At 45.0% G+C, this 20741-nt stretch overlaps 1 protein-coding gene across 2 annotated transcripts in view; it reads right to left on the bottom strand.

Moving 5' to 3' along the window:
- LOC128829950 (gap junction beta-6 protein) overlaps positions 1-20741 on the bottom strand; it is a 39993-nt gene that overhangs the window by 11251 nt on the left and 8001 nt on the right. Inside the window, exon 1 of one of the 2 annotated variants that reach the window (XM_054015482.1) lies at positions 6166-6500. The exons of the other annotated variant lie outside the window; for it this stretch is intronic. The gene's annotated coding sequence lies outside the window, so the exon portion shown is untranslated. Of the gene's footprint in view, positions 1-6165; positions 6501-20741 lie in introns of those variants that run through there. 2 annotated transcript variants of the gene reach the window in all.

Below are 20741 nucleotides of genomic sequence, written 5' to 3'. Positions count from 1 at the left end.
AAGGCAGCAGCAAGAGCATCTGGGGGAATCTGAGGCAGAAAAGGGAAGCAGAGATATATAGGGAGATTAGAATCAAAGGAAGGAGCTGGGGAGACCACAGTGTAGGGAGGGAGCCACAGAACTCAGTGACATTGAGTAACTGAGCTTTCAGTCTCCACTGTAGAGAAACTCATCCCTTAAATAAAAAATTAAAAGAGCATTTCTATATCAAAAAATGGTTTGAAATGGGGATCAAGCTGTTGCACATCTCAGCACCAGTCACAGCTGCACTACTCCATTGGTTATTTTGCTGTTCCAGCTGAGCTACCAGGGGGACCAGGATATCAACATTATCACTAGCAGCAGAGGGGTACTGCACCCTACACAAGACAGCATCAGGATACTAGAGTTGAGAGCTGCAATTGCAAAGCGAGAGGGCACTATGTGCTTGCCCTGCTAACCCCTATGATACTAGCTCTGAGTGCTGGAATCATCAAGATTTAGTGATTAGATTACAGTGACTCCCTCCTTAACAGATGCCTTTCTGCTTGTCTACACTGGCACTTTACAGCACTGCAATTTTCTCGCTCAGGCAGCAGCACTTGAATGTTGCTAGTGAAGACGTGCCCATACTCTCAGGGTATGTCTTCACTAGCAACGTTAAAACGCTGCTGCGGTAGCGCTTTAATGTGGCTGTGTAGTCACGGCATCAGGGCTGGGAGAGAGCGTTGTAAAAAACCCACCCCCACGAGGGGAGTAGCTCCCAGCACTGGTGCACTGGCTACACTGGCACTTTACAGCACTGAAACTTGCAGCGCTCGGGGGAGGGGTGTCTTTTCACACCCCTGAGCGAGAAAATTTCAGCGCTGTAGAGTGGCAGTGTGGACAAGGCCTCAATTAAAAGCTGGGTACAGCAGGTGATCTTTAATCAGAAGTTAACAATATAGCTTCAACAAACCAGGTGTTAGAGATTGCAGTGTATGTAAGCATGCTGGGTTTGTATTAATAAAATGGTGAAAAAGATAAAACAAAAAGTTTATTCTGGTCATGTAAAGCTAACGTGTGGAACTCACTGCCACAGGATATTACCCAGGCAAATAGCTTACTAGTAAAATTTAAAAAGCAGCATATGTAATATTTGTTTGTATTACAGTAGCACCGAAGAACCAGTCAGTAATGGTGTCCTATTGCCCTAGATGCTGTACAAATTCAGAATAAGATCATGCCCTTCTCCCCACACCTACAAATATTATCCTGATTTACTTATTTCCCCAGGCTTGCATATGGACATGGATGTCTATGGTGCCTCCACTGGCTAGTCAGGCTCAGACTTCCTCTGATGTTGGGTGTGCCTTGAACTGCCCCTTTGTTGCCTTCATCAGCATGCTTTTAGATATTAAATATGACTAAGGGTAGCATCTGCAGTTAAACCAGCCATCACACACTTAAGTGCATTATCAGGTCTTCAACAGAAGCATTTGGCATTGGCCAGTGTTGGGAGACAATTCTCTGTCTTGGTGTGGCAATTCGCATGCTAATTTTTCCATCAGAAAAGCTTTAGAATCGTTAAACTGCTTACGATCCCAAATCATTGACAGAATGAGCCTGATCTTAGTTGCAACCCCCATTCAAACCAGTAGTTCTATGGTACACTAAAGGCTGGTGTGCACTTCCAAGTTTTACCACCATAACTCAGGTAGGGGTGCAATTTTTGCCAAAATAATTACTGGTAAAAGCCCTAATGTAGACACAGCTATAACAGAATTCAGTGTCTTTCCTTCAGCAGTTGACGACACTGTTCTCACAGTTTTGTTGTGGAAGAAAACTTAACTCTGAACTCGGGTTTTGGCAGCTAAAAAGCCTTTCCTTTCACAATGCAAAGAAACTTGCAGCAATTTGTAATTCTGCTGCTGTGTACTGAAGAATCAAAGAGTGCCCAACAGGAACACCCAAAGCAAAAAGATGATCAACTTTTATTAAAGAATTACAAAGTGGTTGATAAAGATCAAAGCAATAGTCCCACCCTCTTAGAAGCCAGGGCAGTTCTCTCTAGCAGCTCTTAAGTGCTCTTCTACAAGTACAGTAACAGTTCTGTCTTCAAGTGAAGGCAGTTAGTAACTGAAAGGTAAATTTACAGCAAATTTACAATGACAGGTAAGGATCATATGTCTGACTTAAATCAGTGGTAGGCAAAGTCTACTGTCTGCCCTGAGTACCTTCCACAGCCAGTGTGTGATATGTGCAGGCTTGAGCATTAGCTGAAACGATATATTTTCCTTATTCTTCTTCAATCTCAAGCACTTCTAGCCTTAGGAAAACAGGTGCTTGGTGTGTACTAATTCAGTGGTTCTCAACCAGGGGAATGTGTATCCCTGGGGCTACACAGAAGTCTTCCAGGAGGTACATCAACTGAGCTAGATATTTGCTTAGTTTTACTACTGGGTACACAGAAAGCACTAGCGAAGTCAGTACAAACTAAATTGTCATACAAAGACTCGTTTATATTGCTCTATATACTACTATACACTGAAATGTAAATTCAATATTATATGGTAAAAATGAGAAAATGAGCAATCTTTCAGTAATTGTGTGCTGTGACACTTTTGCATTTTTATGTCTGATTTTGTAAGCAAGTAGCTTTTAAGTGAGGTGTAATTTGGGGGTACACAGGACAAATCAGACTCCTGAAAGGGGTACAGTAACCTGAAAAGGTTGAGAGCCACTGTACTAATTAACCCAGAAGCAGAAGACTCAGAAATAATTAGATCTTTACTTGCTGGATTAAAATGTAACACTGCAAAGCAGGTAGCAAGCAAATATACATTTGTCAATTAATTATTTACTGAATAAGGGCTCAGTCCTGCAAGATGAAGTGTCTTCAGCTCCCATAGTGACTCAGCACCACAAAGGATGGATTTGGCAAGGTTCTGTTGATATGTCTAAAAATATATAGATTTAAAGTGAACTTTGAATAGTTTTTAGAAATACCTGCCACTGTTTCACTCTCCCCATAACTGTGAATTAACCTACTATTGCTTGGTGAGAGGTGCCATTCATAATACTTTTCCATATGAGATACATTCTCATTATGCAAAGTAGGACACGAGTCAGAAGAATTCTTGCCTGAATTCAGCCACTGTTAACCATGTTTTTTCTTGCAAAACTCATCTTGCAAGAGTTCTGAGTTCCCCAAGACAAATTCACTTTGGCTATAAGTGGACTCTGAACTCAACAGAATTATATCTTGCATCAGAGGGTAACAATCTGTGATCACTATCAACAAGGGGTGGATTGGAACCAACACCCTCAAAATGAAAGACTCTCTAGCCCAGGGATCGGCAACCTCTGGCACGCGGCTCGCCAAGGGAAGCACCCTGGTGGGCTGGGCCAGTTTGTTTACCTGCCGCGTCCGCAGGTTCGGCCAATCACGGCTCCCACTGGCCGCGGTTCGCTGCTCCAGGCCAATGGGGGCAGCGGGATGCCACGGCCAGCACATCCCTCAGCCTGTGCTGCTTCCCGCAGCCTCCATTGGCTTGGAGCAGCGAACCACAGCCAGTGGGAGCCACGATCAGCCGAACCTGCGGACGTGGCAGGTAAACAAACTGGCCCGGCCCACCAGGGTGCTTCCCTTGGCAAGCCGTGTGCCAGAGGTTGCCGACACCTGCGTCTAGCCCAATCCCTTGAACATCCTTCTTCACTCAGAAGATTTGTGCTACATGAGAAAAATGGATACACTGCTCTATTGATGGAAAAAGAAATAGGACAGAACTAGAGTTCGCAGTCCAAAGACCCGGACATTGTGACTTGATTGCCCAAAGACCTTGACTAGGACAAGGCAGCTCTATCCAAAGTGCCCTGGGGAAGCTTTCAGCCACCATCTATCTCAACTGCATATGGTCTAGAGCCAGGTACTGCAGCCCTTACTCAGGCAAGACTCCTGCTCATGTCAGCAAAGCCAGCCACAATGATCAGGAAACATTTATCCTGATTCACACCTTTCATTTCCTATTTCCTCAGTAAATTATAGGGGTGGTCTACTCTGAGATGGGGTAATGGTGTGGATAAAACCGGTCCTTTGATGCAAGCCCGTTTACCTTCATGAGAATCTCTTTAAAAAAATGAAGCCAAACACATAAGGCATGCCACAAATTACCTTTAATAGCTGTTGCCTTTATATTGCTTGTTGCTTTAATTCTCTGAAGTCATGGTCTTGTGAACTTAGAGACATTGTCCACTGTTAAGTGGACAGCTAATAGTAATACTAGTGTTTAAAATAAGTCTCATGAAAAGTTAAATTAAAGCAGATTTTTGGATTTAAACTTTCCCTTAAATATCTTCATCCCAAAACCAGCAACATTGGATTGGTGCAGGAGAACCAGAAACAACCAGAATGGAAGCAAAAGTGAAATTTACTAATCTATTTACATTTTCCAGGCTGAGTGAAGGAATGAAAAAGTAAGATATTTTAAATGTTTTCATATTTAATGTTTGCAGTGTTGTTGCTACGTCAGTCCCAGGATATGAGAGAGACAAGGTGGGGAGGTAATCTCACATATTGGTGGAACTTCTGTTTGTGACAGTGACAAGCTTTCATGCTCCACAGAAAGTCAAGTCTGGGCCTCCAGCCCACTTATTAGTGAAACAGGTAAAGAATGCATATGTTGTATACACACACTTTTTGCACTTCTGGAGAACCTTTAGTACAAGACTATCAAGGTGATTTAAGCAACAATGAATTTAGCCTCACAATGCACCTTTGAAGTAGATTTAAGTATTATTCTATCCATTTTATAGATGAGATTGAGTGACTTTCCAAAGTTTACCTCAGACTTCCTGTGCAGAACCAGGAAAAGAATCCAAGTGCCCTAGTTCCCATTCCCAAGTCCTAACCATAAGTCTATCCTTTCTCTCAGGAATTAATGTAACATTTAATCTACAGACAATGTGTCCCTTCAAGCACAGCACTGGAGTATTTCATTTTCCCTGGGTTAAAGTTAGCAGGGAGGGAAAGAAAGTTAAGAGCAAGAGGAGCATACAAAAATAGATACTACAGCACGGCAGCCTTTCAAACAGTCAATTTACCAAACCTGTCATGCAAGTAAATTAAAAACCAGTCTTTTTACAAAACTCAGCCAGACACTTCACCCTATTTACCCTGCCCTTTGGATGCTGAGCGCATTACAAATCTTGTCCAGTGTAAGGAAAACCCTGTATACATTCATGGGCAAGTAAGACAGTCTTGTTGACAGAGGCTGAAGCCTTTTAAACTAGTTAAAAGCTGCTCAATATCATGTAAGTAACAAATAGAATGAATGTATAAAAAAATTCTCCAACTCTGGGTGCATGGGGTGCACGCGTAAACCCTATGGAATACAATAGGGACCATCACTAGAAGAAGAATGCTTGAGATTCCTGATAGTCCAACAACCCCTTATCTCTAAGGTTATCCAGAAAAGAAGACGGAAATACCCGAGCCACGTGTAAAAGATGAACCCAGAGCGACAGTCATGGCAGAAGGTCACCGGGCAGCTGAAGGAACACACATAATGGACTGACAGACAGAACCCCTTCACACAACAGGACTTAAAGAGGGGAAACTTATGGGACTTAACAGAGAGGCCATGCAAAGTGCACCCCGGGAGAGGCAGGGACGAGGAGCCTTGCCCGGAGGATTCAGATTCAGGATCCACGTAGCTATGAATCAAAGAACAGGTTCTAGGAGCCACCGAACGAGCCAGTTTTATAACACAACGCCTTTCCACAGATCACCGGGTTAGCTCCGGCCTCAATGACCCGATCCTGCCAACCCTCCCCCGCCCCCACAGTCTTGCCTACTTTCTATGGGGGGGCAGGATCGGGCCCTAACTCCTGGCCCCAGAGGGGTAGCTCGCTCCTGTGCCCCCCGCGGTCCCTGGGAAAGGCCAGTAAGGGTGCGAGGGAATCAGAGCTTGCCCCGGCACACACAGACCCAGCGCCCCCCGCCTCACCCCTGGCGACCGCTGCCCCTCAGAGCTACGAGAGACGGGCCCCCCGCGCGGGGCTGGCCCCGGAGCCCGGCTCCCCGGGCCGGCTGCAGCGCGGATGGGCGCCTCGTCTCCCCCGGCGCTGGAAGCGGGCGCTCAGGCAGCTCCGCAGCGGGCTTCCCCCGCCCCGGCCGCCCTGCAGGGAGAGCGGCGCCGCGCTCACCTGTCTCAGCCACGGGCGCAGATGAGAGCCCCTGTTGCGCGCTGGGCGCCGGACACCATGGGCGGGCGGGAGGCCCGGGGCAGGAGTAGCCGGCGCAAGCTCCGCTGCGCGCGGTCCTTGCTCTGCCTGCGGGTGTCGGTGCCTGAGTCCTGCGGAGCCTTCAGGGTCCTGCCCGCTCCCCGGCCGGCAGCTGCTTTTAACCCGCCCCATGCCCGCCTCCTCCCCTGAGCGCCTCAGCCCGGGGCCGGGGGCGGGCGGAGAGGACAGTCCCGATCCCCAGCGGATTTGCAGTGAAGACACAGCCTTACTCAACAAGCAGCCCGGGGCCCCTGGCCCATTGGTTTCAGTGTAATGGGGGCTGACCGACGGGGGGAGGAGCAGGATGGGCGGCTAAAGTTAGGGGAACTTCCCCTCCCTGGCTAGGAGTCGGGTTATTTTTCAAGTTAATTCTATCACTCCCCATTTGGCAGGTTTGATATCACCACTCCCCACAGAGAGCAAAACCTTGAAAATGCTGCAGCCCTTTTGCGAGTTGCCTCTCCAAGTTCAAACTCCCTGCATCAGGAAAAGAGCAGATTAGCCATTTGCTCCTTTCACCATAGGTTAAGCAATGACTGCTGCACCTCACTGGGCTCCCTTCCTGCCAGGACAGTGTCTAGCATTGCAGCCTAGATTAAGACAACCTTCTCCAGACTATTCAAGGACAGGAAGGTTGAACTGGGGATGCTCAAAACTCAAAATACAGAAGGCAGGAAGTGCAGGTAGATGGCCCAGTCCTCAAGTCCTTACTAGAGTCAATGGGAGTTTTAACTGAGTGCTAAACTCTCCTCTCAGGATGGAACACCAACCAAAATTTCTCCTCTACTTTCTTCATTGGGGGTGCTTTGGTATAACAGGAAAATCTGGCATGGGCTACGGAATTCTGGTTTGGACTAGCAAACCCTCCCAAAGTGGATTTGCTACTGAAATTTATTTTTCTTTTATCTTAAATTACAAGGATTGAATTCCTCTTCCTCCAAATCTAAATATTGAAATTGGCAATTTTCTCAGCAAAAGGGATCAGGTCTTTCTCCCAGTGAAGCCAATAGGGATTTTGCCACTGGCAAAGGGAGAAGGCTCAGTCCTTGGTTTGCGAGGTTTTAGTCTGTTTTGGATGGGAAATGTATTGGGATTTTGAGATTTACTGTGAAAGAAACTGAGATGTTATAGAAATAAATTGAGAAATTAAATGTTTCATCCCATGCAGAAACATCAGAGCAAGACTATGGCTAACCCAGTTTTCAGTTCCCATCAAATTGCTGATGAAACACTTCATTTTTCATATCTATCGGAAACAAAATTCCCTGTCTTTGTACTTTGTACCTTGCACTTTTAGTTCTCTGTCAGACACATACGCTTCATGCAGTGGTTTCAAACCCTTTCCCCTTCCAAACAAAATGCACAATTGGATCTGTGCTGTGGCTAGCACAGTTCCCCCCGGCTTTAGATGAAGGATGTGTTCGTACTTGCCAGGAATACCAGCATAAGGGCCCAGATGATAACACCATCTAGCTAAATTCCTCTGCCCTTCATTTACAAGAATAACAAATAATCCCAGATAAATGTTCTACAGCAGCTAATAGAAGATAGCCAATATCAATCCATCAAGGAAAAAAAGGTGGGAATGCCTAGAATGAGCAATTTAATCACATACTAGGATAATTCTAAATTGTTATCAGTTGACGTCAATGGAGATTTTGCCATTCACTCCAGTGAGGTCAGGATCATGCCCACAGTTTTGTAACAGCAAACTGAACTAGACAAGAAGTAAATACCTGGGGCCTGATCCTTCTCCTAAACTCATTGAGAGTTCTATGTGCGTGGAGTGACTGCAGGATCAGTCCCATACAATTCAAGCATATGTCACAAAAGGATGTATTTTCCTAACAGCCATGAACTTCTGATGCTGTAGCAACATGTCCTTGCTTTGGAAGAGATGAACCCATTTCCTAATGTAATAAAGGTTTAAAATGAAATCTGGAGCTTTCTTTACTTGCAGTATGGGTCATTGTGCAAATCACACCCTAGTCTCATTAACAGATCATAGCATACACTATGAATTTACACTAGTTCACTAATTCCACCCCCTCCATCAGCCCTTTTCATTCAAAGGTCAACAATACTGTGAACAATGGACACTTTTAGTTTTAGCTGAATTGGAGGATCTTGAGAAAGCAGGGCTGTTTAGGCTATGGGTAAGGCCCTACCAAATTCACAACCATGAAAGATGTGTCACGGGACTGTGAAATTTGGTCTGTCTGGTGAAATCTGGTCTCCCCCATGAAATCTGGCTATTGTAGGGGGGTTGCAGTATTGCCACCCTTACTTCTGCACTACTTTCAGAGCTGGACAGCCAGAGAGCGGCAGCTGCTGCTAGTCCCTGGCTCCAGCTGCTAGTCTCATCTGGGCTGGGGAGGGACAGGACTTCCTCTTCCCCTGCGTGGGCCACTCCCGAGGGAACCTCCCTCCACCTCCTGCTGCAGGAAGCTCTGTGGCTGCTTGCTGGGAGCCCAGCTCTGAAGGCAGCGCCACCGCCAGCAGCAGCGCAGAAGTATGGGTGGCGATATACTATGACCCCCCCACACACATACAATAGCTTTGCAACTACCCCATTTCCCCCTTATGGGTCAGGAGTCCCACGGTTACAAACAGTGAAATTTCAAATGTAAATATGAAAACCACCCTAACTGTCAGGGTGGTTAAACACTGGAACAAATTGCCTAGGGAGGTTGTGGAATCTCCGTCTCTGGAGATATGTAAGAATAGGTTAGATAAATGTCTATCAGGGATGGTCTAGACAGTATTTGGTCCTGCCATGCGGGCAGGGGACTGGACTCGATGACCTCTCGAGGTCCCTTCCAGTCCTATAATCTATGAATCTATGAATATCTGAAACTGTGAAATTTAAGATTTTTAAAATCCTACGACTGTGAAATTTACCAAAATGGACTGTGAAGTTGGTAGGCCGCTAGCTATGGGCAAGTCTATACTTCAAAATTAAGTCTTCCTAAGTTACGTTGACATACAGTCATGGTAGTAATTGAATCAGTTTTACATGTTCACATTTTGTTCCTTGTGTTGGTGGTGCACATCCTCACCAGGTGCACATGCACTGATTTAACTGCCTGTGTGGGGCATTGTGGGATGGTTTCTAAAAGGCAGCAACAGTTAATGTAAATAGGGTGACCAGATAGCAAGTGTGAAAAATTGGGACAGGGGTTGATGGGTAATAGGTCCCTATATAAGACAAAGCCCCAAATACTGGGACTGTCTCTATAAAGTCAGGACATCAGGTCACCCTAGATGTAAGCAATGCAGTGTCTACACTGACACTGCCTCGACCTAACTACATCAACTTAAGCGCTATGCCTCTCACGGAGGTGGAGTTATGTAAGTCGGTGTAATGAGTGAGTTACATTGGTGGGAGCTACATTTTAGTGTAGATGCTTACGGAGTTAGGTCAATGTAAGAAGCCTACGTCGACCTAACTCTGTAGTATAGACCAGGGCTAAGGCCTGGTCTACAGTATGAGTTTAATTCAAATTTAGCAGCGTTAAATCGAATTAACCCTGCACCCGTCCATACAACGAAGCCATTTATTCTGAAATAAAGGGCTCTTAAAATTGATTTCTGTACTCCTCCCCGACAAGAAGAGTAGCGCCGAAATCGATATTGTCATTTCGAATTAGGGTTAGTGTGGCCGCAATTCGATGGTATTGGCCTCCGGGAGCTATCCCACAGTGCACATTGTGACCGCTCTGGACAGCAATCTGAACTTGGATGCACTGGCCAGGTAGACAGGAAAAGCCCTGCGAACATTTGAATTTCATTTCCTGTTTGTCCAGCACAGGAGAGCACAGGTGACCACAGAGAGCTCATCAGCACAGGTAACCATGCAGGCCGATAATCGAAAAAGAGCACCAGCATGGACCGTACGGGAGGTACTGGATCTGATCACTATATGGGGAGAGGATTCAGTGCTAGCAGAACTTCGTTCTAAAAGACGAAATGCCAAAACTTTTGAAAAAATCTCCAAGGGCATGATGGAGAGAGGCCACAATAGGGACTCAGAGCAGTGCCGCGTGAAAATCAAGGAGCTCAGACAAGCCTATCAGAAAACAAAGGAGGCAAATGGTCGCTCCGGGTCAGGGCCGCAGACGTGCTGCTTCTACGCTGAGCTGCATGCAATTCTGGGGGGGCCGCCACCACTACTCCACCTCTGACCATGGATTCCGAGGTGGGGGTAATCTCATCAGCCACACCTGAGGATTCTGTGGACGGGGAAGAGGAAGAGGAGGAGGAGGAGGAGGACAAGCTTGCGGAGAGCACACAGCACTCCGTTCTCCCCAACAGCCAGGATCTTTTTCTCGGCCTAACTGAAGTACCCTCCCAAGCCAGTACCCAAGACCATGACACCATGGAAGGAACCTCAGGTGAGTTTACGTTTTAAAATATAAAACATGGTTTAAAGCAAGCGTTTTTTAATGATTAATTTGCCCTGAGGACTTGGGATGCATTCGCGGCCAGTACAGCTACTGGAAAAGTCTGTTAAAGTGTCTGGGGATGGAGCGGAAATCCTCCAGGGATATCTCCATGAAGCTCTCCTGGAGGTACTCCAAAAGCCTTTGCAGAAGGTTTCTGGGCAGTGCAGCCTTATTCCATCCTCCATGGTAGGATACTTGATCACGCCATGCTAGTAGCAAGTAATCTGGTATCATTGCATGACAAAGCCTGGCAGCGTATGGTCCTGGTGTTTGCTGGCATTCAAGCAACATCCATTCTTTATCTCGCTGTTTAATCCTCAGGAGAATGATATCTCTCATGGTAACCTGGTTGAAATACGGGAATTTAATTAAGGGGACAGAGGTGGCCCTTCCTACTGGGCTGTTTGCCTGTGACTGAAAAGAAATCCTTCCCTGTAGTAAGCCAAGCATGGGGGGGGGGCATTGGCGCTAAGCTTTTCACGTGTGGCTAGCAGGGATCTTCCCTGATACCAGCCACGTGGTGGGGGGAGGGATAAAGCAATCATCCCAGAGAATTGGATGGTGGTGGCTGGGTTAGTTTGTTTTCTGCTGCTGAAGGTTGACAGGAAAACCACAGCACTCAACAGGCTTTGCTTGGTATGTGGGAAAGGAGGACGCAGAAGCCGAAAGACAATGGCTTACCATGGCCGCATGCAAGCCGAATTCTGTTGCCTGGACCTGCGTCTGTGATCTCTAGCAGCAAAGCCACAGGCACTCAATATTAAGAGGCAAAATGCGACCTTGCACAGAAATCACATGTGCTACGTAATGTGAATAGTGTTGTTCACCATGAAAGAGTATAAGCATTGTTCTGTAAAATGTATCTTTTAAAAAAATTCTCCCCTTTTTTCCCTCCCTCCAGCAGTTGCAAATTTTTCAAGCCTCCCTCCTCCATCCAAAAGGCTATCTCAGATAAGGCATCGGAAAAAGAGGATGCGAGACGAGATGTTCGCGGAAATCATGGAATCCACCCACAATGAAAGAGCTCATCTGAATGAGTGGAAGGACATGGTTTCAAAGTATAGGAAAGATGCCAGTGAATGTGAGGACAGGAGGGACCAACGTGAGGACATGAGTGACCAACGTGAGGAGAGGAGAGACGCTCGAGATGAGAGGTGGTGGCAGGAGGATCAGAGGAGGCAGGATACAATGCTGGGGCTGCTGCATGAGCAAACAGACATGCTCTGGTGTCTGGTGAAGCTTCAGGAACTGCAGCAGGATCACAGACTGGTGCTACAGCCCCTGTATAACCCCCCTTCCCCCTCACCATGTTCCATAGCCTCCTCACCCAGACGTGTAAGAACGCGGGGGGGAAAGCTCCGTGCACCCTCCCATTCCACCCCAGTGGACAGCCCAAGCAAAAGGCTGTCATTATTTTAACCTTTTTTTAGTGGCCTTTTCCTTCCCTCCAATCCTTCTCCCAAACCCCACCCGGGCTACCTTGTCAGTTCTCTCCCTCTTTTTATAATCAATTAATAAAGAATACATGATTTTTAAATGATAGTGACTTTATTTCCTTTGAAAGCAAGCTGTGATCAAAGGGGGAAGGTGGGTTGCCTACAGAGAATGAGTCAATAAAGGGGGCGGGTTTTCATCAAGGAGAAACAAACAGAACTTTCACACGGTAGCCTGGCCAGTCATGAAACTGGTTTTCAAAGCTTCTCTGATGCGCCGCGCTTCCTGGTGTGCTCTTCTAATCGCCCTGGTGTCTGGCTGCGCGTAATCAGCAGCCAGGTGATTTGCCTCAGCCTCCCATCCTGCCATAAACGTCTCCCCCTTACTCTCACAGAGATTGTGGAGCACACAGCAAGCAGCAATAACAATGGGGATATTGGTTTGGCTGAGGTCTGAGCGAGTCAGTAAAGCGCGCCAGCGACCTTTTAAACGGCCAAATGCACATTCCACCACCATTCTGCACTTGCTCAGCCTGTAGTTGAACAGCTCCTGACTCCTGTCCAGGCTGTGTATGGCTTCATGAGCCATGGCGTTAAGGGGTAGGCTGGGTCCCCAAGGATAACTATAGGCATTTCAACATCCCCAACGGTTATTTTCTAGTCTGGGAAGTAAGTCCCTTGCTGCAGCCGTTTAAACAGAGTAGTGTTCCTGAAGACGCGAGCGACATGAACCCTTCCCAGCCAGCCCATGTTGATGTTGGTGAAACATTCCCTGTGATCCACCAGTGCTTGCAGCACCATTGAAAAGTAACCCTTGCGGTTTATGTACTGGGTACCCTGGTGCTCCGGTGCCAAGATAGGTATATGGGTTCCATCTATCGCCCCACCACAGTTAGGGAATCCCATTGCAGCAAAGCCATCCACTATGGCCTGCACATTTCCCAGAGTCACTACCTTTCGTAGCAGCAGCTCAATGATTGCTTTGGCTACTTGCATCACAGCAGCCCCCACAATAGATTTGCCCACTCCAAATTGATTCCTGATTGACCGGTAGCTGTCTGGCGTTGCAAGTTTCCACAGGGCTATCGCCACTCGCTTCTCAACCGTGAGGGCTGCTCTCATCCTGGTATTCTGGCACTTCAGGGCAGGGGAAAGCAAGTCACAAAGTTCCATGAAAGTGCCCTTACGCATGTGAAAGTTTCGCAGCCACTGGGAATCGTCCCACACCTGCAACACTATGCAGTCCCACCAGTCTGTGCTTGTTTCCCGGGCCCAAAATTGGCATTCCACAGATAGAACCTGCCCCATCAACAACATGATCTCCAAAGCGCCGGGACCCACGGTTTGAGAGAATTCTGTGTCCATGTCCATGTCCTCATCACTGTCGTCACCGCGCTGCTGTCGCTGCCTCCTCCTTGCCTCGTTTTTCTGGTCCTGGTTCAGCATAAACTGCACGATAATGCACGAGGTGTTTACAATGTTCATGACTGCTGTCTTGAGCTGAGCGGGCTCCATGCTTGCCGTGGTATGGTGTCTGCTGTGTTCACTCAGGAAAAAAGGCGTGAAACGGTTGTCTGCTGTTGCTTTCATGGAGGGAGGGGTGAGGCTGTACCCAGAACCACCTGCGACAATGTTTTTTGCCCCATCAGGCACTGGGATTTCAACCCAGAATTCCAATGGGCGGGGGAGACTGTGGGAACTATGGGATAGCTATGGGATAACTACCCACAGTGCAACGCTCCAGAAATCGACGCTAGCCCCGGTACATGGACGCACACTGCTGAATTAATGTGCTTAGTGTGGCCGCATACATTCGACTTTATACAATCTGTTTCCAAAATTCGAATTCTGTAAATTCGGATTAATCCCATAGTGTAGACATACCCTAAGTCTTCACCGCAAAAAAGTGATAGCTGTTCCTTGTTGAGACAACATATTGCAGTTTTCACTGCAAGGTAGGCTAGATGAAGTCAAACACGGGTGGGGATATAGAGCTGATCTCACCTATCTACCTTGTAGTAAACATGACAGTGCCTTGTCTTCACTAGAATTTTACAGCTACTTAGCTTTAATTATCTCACAGTAAAAATATCTTTTTTGGCAGTGAAGACAAAGCCTTTAGTCATATTCTAGGCTCAAAAAGTGACCAAGTGTTGGAGGTGCATCTGGGAAGCACTATGCATAGGGTAGGTCCAGGGCTGTAATTCTCCACTGCCTAGCACTTTTTGTCATAATTTACAGTGTCTACAAACTGCCTAGTGGGTGTAAAATGCTACCATTCTAATTTGGTAGCACTTACACCTATTTTGCAGTTATATAAATGATTATTCAGGCTGCATATTGCCCAGACCTGAGGACGAGCTCTGTGTAAGCTAGACAGCTTGTCTCTCTCATCAACAGAAGCACCTACAGAAGTTGATCCAATAAAAGCTATTACCTCACCCATCTTGTCTCTGTAATATGCAGAGTGCATGACAGTTAAGAACTAGACCAAAGGAGGGCTGTGTAGTCCAGTCAGAAAATCTAACTCTAGCAAGTAGAAAGTTAACATAGAATTGCTGTGGAGATAGGTCTCAAATGCATACTTTTCTCTGAGAGACAAGGTGGGTGAGGGGATATCTTTTGACATGGCTAAAACTACACTTTCCTCTGACACATTTTATTAGGGGCACACAAGGCTTTCATGTGGAGTTAATGCTATAAGCTAACTGTTGAGTACAACACTATTAATATTGTCTGTTACATTGGTGAGTTATTTTTCTATATAACTGTTTAATTTTAATTAGCAACAGAAGGTCGTTTCTGCATAAGTATAATCTGATGGACTAGCTGGAAGGGTCTGGCATACAATGCTCACTGGGCTCTTCACACACACTCAGCAAATCACATCAAAGTATTAGGCCCAGAATTACACCCAAAGAGTCACTTCCTTTTCAGTATAATTACTTCAATGACAACATGCAGTATCATAAAGATCTCCTACGTAATGCATTATTAAAAGTCACCTGTTTATTACCCAATGCAGCTCAGACATCCTTATTCAAGCATCTATATTAATATGAGGAGTGCCCAATTTTTCTCAGCTGAAGTAGCCTCCCAGGCAATATGCCTGGAGGATTAGGATTGCACCTAATTTGAATAAAATAGAGCAGATTCCAGTCACTCTTATCTTAGACATGGGATTGTTCCCTCAGTGCTCCACCTACGACTGTGGTCAAATTGTAGAATTCCACAGTCTACACAAACACTATGTCTACACTAGGAAAAAAGGTATATTTTTGACACCTGTTAGCTAACATGTTACAGTCCTAGCGCAGACAGGGCAATTGTAGGTAAATTCAGAAGAAGCTTAAAGTTTATTTTGACCAGCTAACATGTTAAAATTACACCTTGCCCTGTCTACACTAGGATTTTAACATGTTAGTTAACACATGTTAAAATATACCTTTTGTCCTAATGTAAATATGGCTATAAAGAGGTATAAGATATTCTCCTTTGGTTCATGCTGGGAAAAATAGGTCTCTAGGACTTGTCTGCATGGAAGAGTTGCACGTGTTTAATTAAACCAGTTTAAATTCATACATTAGGTTAAACTGATGCTCCTTTCCCATAGAGACAAGGCCTCAATCTTCTCCTTCTTACTAACCAGTCTGTGTATAAGAGTAAGAGATTATTTGGAGAGGAAACAAGGGGAGCGCGACCACTCAGCCATGTGGAGGAGAGAATAAGGCCTGTTCTACACACAGCTTTGATATGTTGAATGGGGTCTAATTAATATTTTATTTACCAAAAGTTATATTGGTGCAACCCATAGTGTGGACATAGTTATACTGCTACAAAGGTGATTTATACTTAGTCTTGGATGGATTAGATTTTTATCAGTAGAAGTCAGTCAGTGTCAACTTCACTGTATACACACAAACTTGTGAAAAAATATTTCCATCAATAATAACTGAAGTTTACAGATAGGCGAAGTAAGAAAAATTCTTCTTGAGAACTTAGTTGAGTTTGATTTCAGGATATTTACGTTGTATTTTCTGACATGTGATATTCACAATTGACATTTTAATGGTTATAAAGCTTTAACTTTTTGAATTTCAATATCTACCACAATAAAAAAATTAGTCTATAACACCCCCCTAACCTTCTACCATAATTTCCCAGAACTGTGAAAATTTAAAATAGATAAAAATTGAAAAAAAGCTTAATAAAGAGAATTATCTGTCAAAATTATAAAAAAAATAAAATTGAATTTATATTGTATTTATTATTCTCCTTCCTTTATACTGCTATGACTCTATTCACATTAGGGGGTTGTACTGCATTAACTCTACTGGTATATTTAAAGTGATACAACTTTTAAGCACAAAGTAGAGGAAAGAGGATTAGTAGACATGAGGGAAAGGGAATTTGTTGAAGGGAGGACTATGTTGAGAGGACAGGCACCCTCAAGAATAATCTCAGCTGGGCCCTCTGGGATAATGAGAAAATTCATTCTGAACTATGGTCATGACCAACATAGCCAAAGACATTTTTTACACACGAGTGACACCTAAACATTCACCTCCTTCTCAATATAGTCACCTAGTAAGAGCTTGTAGTATTATAAACATTCCTTGTGTGTAATGCACAATTAAAAATCACTTGTTCGTTAATTACTGAGATTCACCTACTGTAATAGGTAGCTCTTAGTAACAGGTGATGAGAATGTGTAAACCGTTCTAAGATGTGGACGGGGTTAGGATTGCAATACTGTATCTCTCTGCAGATTTGAGAAGAGGTAGTCAGAAACCTGCAGACCTAAGTTGCTTTTTATCTACAGTCACCGGGTTACTCCTCATACTTACAGACACCAGGCAATTAAAAAACAATTTTAGTTGGCATCTAAGTAACTTGCTGTTTAATTAGTAAGATGTACAGGTTTTTCAGTGATTTGTCTTCATGATAACTACTATAATCTGATGTTGCTAGTTCTTGGAATGACCATCTCACTATCAGCTCAGTCTGCTCCAGGTGTTTATTTCTTTTCTCCCACAACCTGACAATTAACCCTCTCCCCATAAACAGTAAACCATGCTCCCCACATGTTGAACACTGGCCAGGTAAACATAAAAGTAGGTTTCAGAGTAGCAGCCGCGTTAGTCTGTATCCGCAAAAAGAACAGGAATATTTGTGGCACCTTAGAGACTAACAAATTTATTTGAGCATAAGCTTTCGTGGGCTACATCTGATGAAGTGGGCTATAGCCCACGAAAGGTTATGCTCAAATAAATTTGTTAGTCTCTAAGGTGCCACAAGTACTCCTGTTCTTTTTATAAAAGTAGATTGTCCTTCTACATTAGGTGGTGCTGTGGTGTTCTCTCCTTAATGCTGTGGCTGTAGAATTGAAGTTGGTTCTAATTTAAACGTACAGACCAGAAAATGAACGTATATTGCTTAAAATAGTCCAAATTTACACTGCTTTCTTTAAGGATCTTATATACATTGGTAAAGATAATTCCTACTTCTTTTGCCTTGTCTACCTAACTGTTATGACTATTTCTTTCTTATCTGTATTACTGATTTCTGTAGTGTACCCTACTTGGTTGTCTATTTTGATTTTGCTGTGTTTTACACCTTTCTATCCTGATGTTCCTGGCTTCTGCTACCTTCTATTATTTTTCATTCAAGATACCTCATATCTCTTCATGTCATTAATCACTGAACCTTTGAACCAAATTCTGCCACCCTTACGCATGTTAAGAAGTACCTTACTTGTCAAATACTTCCACTGACTTCAGATGGGACTACTCACTGTGAAATTTCCTACTCAATGGGATTAAGGGTGGCAGAATCTGCCCATGTGTGGGAAGTGCAAGAAACTAATTTCTTACTTTCCCTTGGTTGATTGATTTTCTGCTAGCTTCTTTCACTGGTGTCTCTAGTCTTGCTTCCACATTGATTTTAAATACTCAAATCTGGGGACTGCAAAATCTATCTGTGCTTCTTATACCATGCCTGTCACCATGCTGTCTGAGCCTCTCAGTCTCTTAGGCCACTTACTATGACTGATAGCTCTGGATACCAATTGTCAGCCTGCTCTGAAGGGTAGGACTTCCCAGCTGCAACTCCACCCTCAGATAGGCTGTTGACCTTATGATGCTGTTTACCAGTTTGGAAGGCTGATGGCCCCTTCCGAAACTAGTGAGGGAGGAGAGTTTATTATAAATGATTTCTTCAGACGTACTGCCAGTCTGGAACACCCTTCCCCTTTCCATGAGGAAATGAGGAGCAGCTGGAGCTGTCATCACTAATACAAGGTTGTCTTTGTGTTATTTTGAATGAAGCAGCCAGCTGTAGCATTCATTTCTTTACTCTGTGGCAGCAAGCCAGTCTTCAAATGTACCCATGGAGGCTCCAAGCTACTGTAATTGGTTAATTGTTCCCCACTTTGATTTAACTGACGGATTGCTGCCTCCCTGGACTGACTCGACTGACTGTCACTTTAATTCACTGTTCCCCTCCAAATTTGTTGCTAATCACTGCCCCACTATGTTTCTAACATTCCTATCTTGGTGCCTCTCCTCTATCATGCTGCTCCCTTCCCTTATCTCTCTCTATTCCACCAATATTCTCTGCTCTCTTTGTGGTGCTCTGCTTTGCCGCAACAGCTCTCTCCCCATCCCATCCTCCAAGTACTCAGCACATCTCTACCTCTGTCTCATACTTGCCTATTTCCAATCCTGCCTCTTCCCATAGCTCTCTTCATTTTCTACCATGGCCCACAGTAACCAGTCACATCAGCTTCCTTCCCTTCTCCTGTGCACTCTAGAACTCCCACTCCATCTTCAGCAAGCTGTCTTACAATTCACTCCCCCCATATCGAAACCTAGCTCTCCCCTCTTATTTGGTGGCTGCCTTCCACTAGTGGTCTCCCCTCCTCTCTCACATTGCAGCAGCACCAGCCTGGTGCTTTCCTGTCCCTCCCACTTCCAACGCTTCTCTGCAGCCACTCTTTTGCCTCCTTCAAAGCACATCCCACCCAGCTTTTCTCTCCCCTTTCCCACTGTCTAGCTGTTAGCTACTATTCTCCAGGCTCCTCTTCTGATTTCAGCTCCTGGCTCCTCTTTCTTCCTTTCCTTCGTGTGCTCCACTCGTTCTTTGGGATTTCAGCTCCCATGTTAAAGATCCCTCCAACTCTGCTGCCGGCCAATTTTTCTCCTTAACTTACCCATTCAACCTGCAGCTCTGAAACAGCTCCACATCCAAGTCCATGCTTGGGCTTCTGACCTTTCGTTCACACCCCAAAATGCTCTCTGGATGACCCTTCCCGCACTGAATTTCCACTCTTTGGCCATTCCTTATCTCCCTCTGTGTTACCTACTCTCCCCTTCCACCTTCCTCCCACCCCATCTCATCTCCTACTTTTGTGAACTCCAAGACACAACATCTCTGACCATCCTGATTCTCTCCACCTCCTACCTTTCTCACTACTCTCCCTCTTCTCTGCTGAGCCCATGGCCTCTGATTACAGCTCGACCCTCTTTCTCTTTTCCACTTGAACTCCTTTTCTTCTCCACTCTCTTAAGCCATATCTAAACTGTAAATAAATGTATGTTGTTACAATAAGATACGTAACATGTTGTAAAGTCTGTCCTCTATGTAGCTGGTCAAGATGAATTCTAGGCTCTGTTCTATGGCTCACCTTAACCAGCTGCATCAAGATAAAAACAAACATCTTGCCCTGTCTACACTATTATTCTACAATGTGCTAGCAATCACTAGCTGTGTCTGTGTAAAACCACATCATTTCTTCTAGTGTGGACATGTCCATTTTATAGTCCTATTGTTCCAACAATCCTGGTTCACACTTTATAGCCTCCTCTTGCTCCATGTTGCTAAGCAACTCTGGAGAAAGTCCAAGAGGCATTGGGACTTCTTGTAGTGCAAGTCTATTCTTACACAGAACCCTATATTGCTCAGAAGGTAGGCTGGTGACTGTCTTCTGTGACCCCTGGAGCTCTTTTAGAGTGTGTGGCTTCATTCCCGATTGCCTCTCCTTCATCTTTGATTCTCTTTAAGCCACTTCCCCCAGTAGTAGCTCTTTCTGCCCAGGATCTTAATTTTTTTCAAATTGAAAATTGACTAGCTGCCCTTTCATCTCCCCCTTCCTCTCATTCATTCCTTCATCTATTCTATTCCACCAGCTTCTGATTTGGAAGAACTCCTCCACCTGCTACACAGCCCCAACTCCTCATCTTCCCCTCATCTGCCTCCGACACCTTCACCCACTCCCTTTCATCTGGCTTCTTCCCCACAGTCTTCAAACATACCATTGTCTCCCATCCTCATTAGCTAATGACAATACATGGTCCTTGTCCCTTTTATAATATCCCTTTTTGTATGCATAAGCAGTTATCTTCCCTCCCTGCTGTCTTAATTTCCCTTACACTGAGCATGCCCTGTCTTAGTCTTTCCTAAATCAGGATTTCCTAAATCTTTCCAATGTGGGACGTGTGCTCCTAAGTCACTTAGGCACTTTTGAAACTCCCACGCATAGGCCTCATTTTTGCCAAACCTTTTATAATTCTTTTTTTCTCCTCTGAATTCTCTCCAATTTGTCTCTCTTTTTAAAAAATGT

The sequence above is a fragment of the Malaclemys terrapin genome, chromosome 1 (genome assembly GCF_027887155.1).
Source record: "Malaclemys terrapin pileata isolate rMalTer1 chromosome 1, rMalTer1.hap1, whole genome shotgun sequence".
In the NCBI taxonomy this organism is placed as follows: Eukaryota; Metazoa; Chordata; order Testudines; family Emydidae; genus Malaclemys; species Malaclemys terrapin.
The sequence above is the reverse complement of the archived record's forward strand: the minus strand, read 5'-3'. Positions and strand labels throughout refer to the sequence as shown.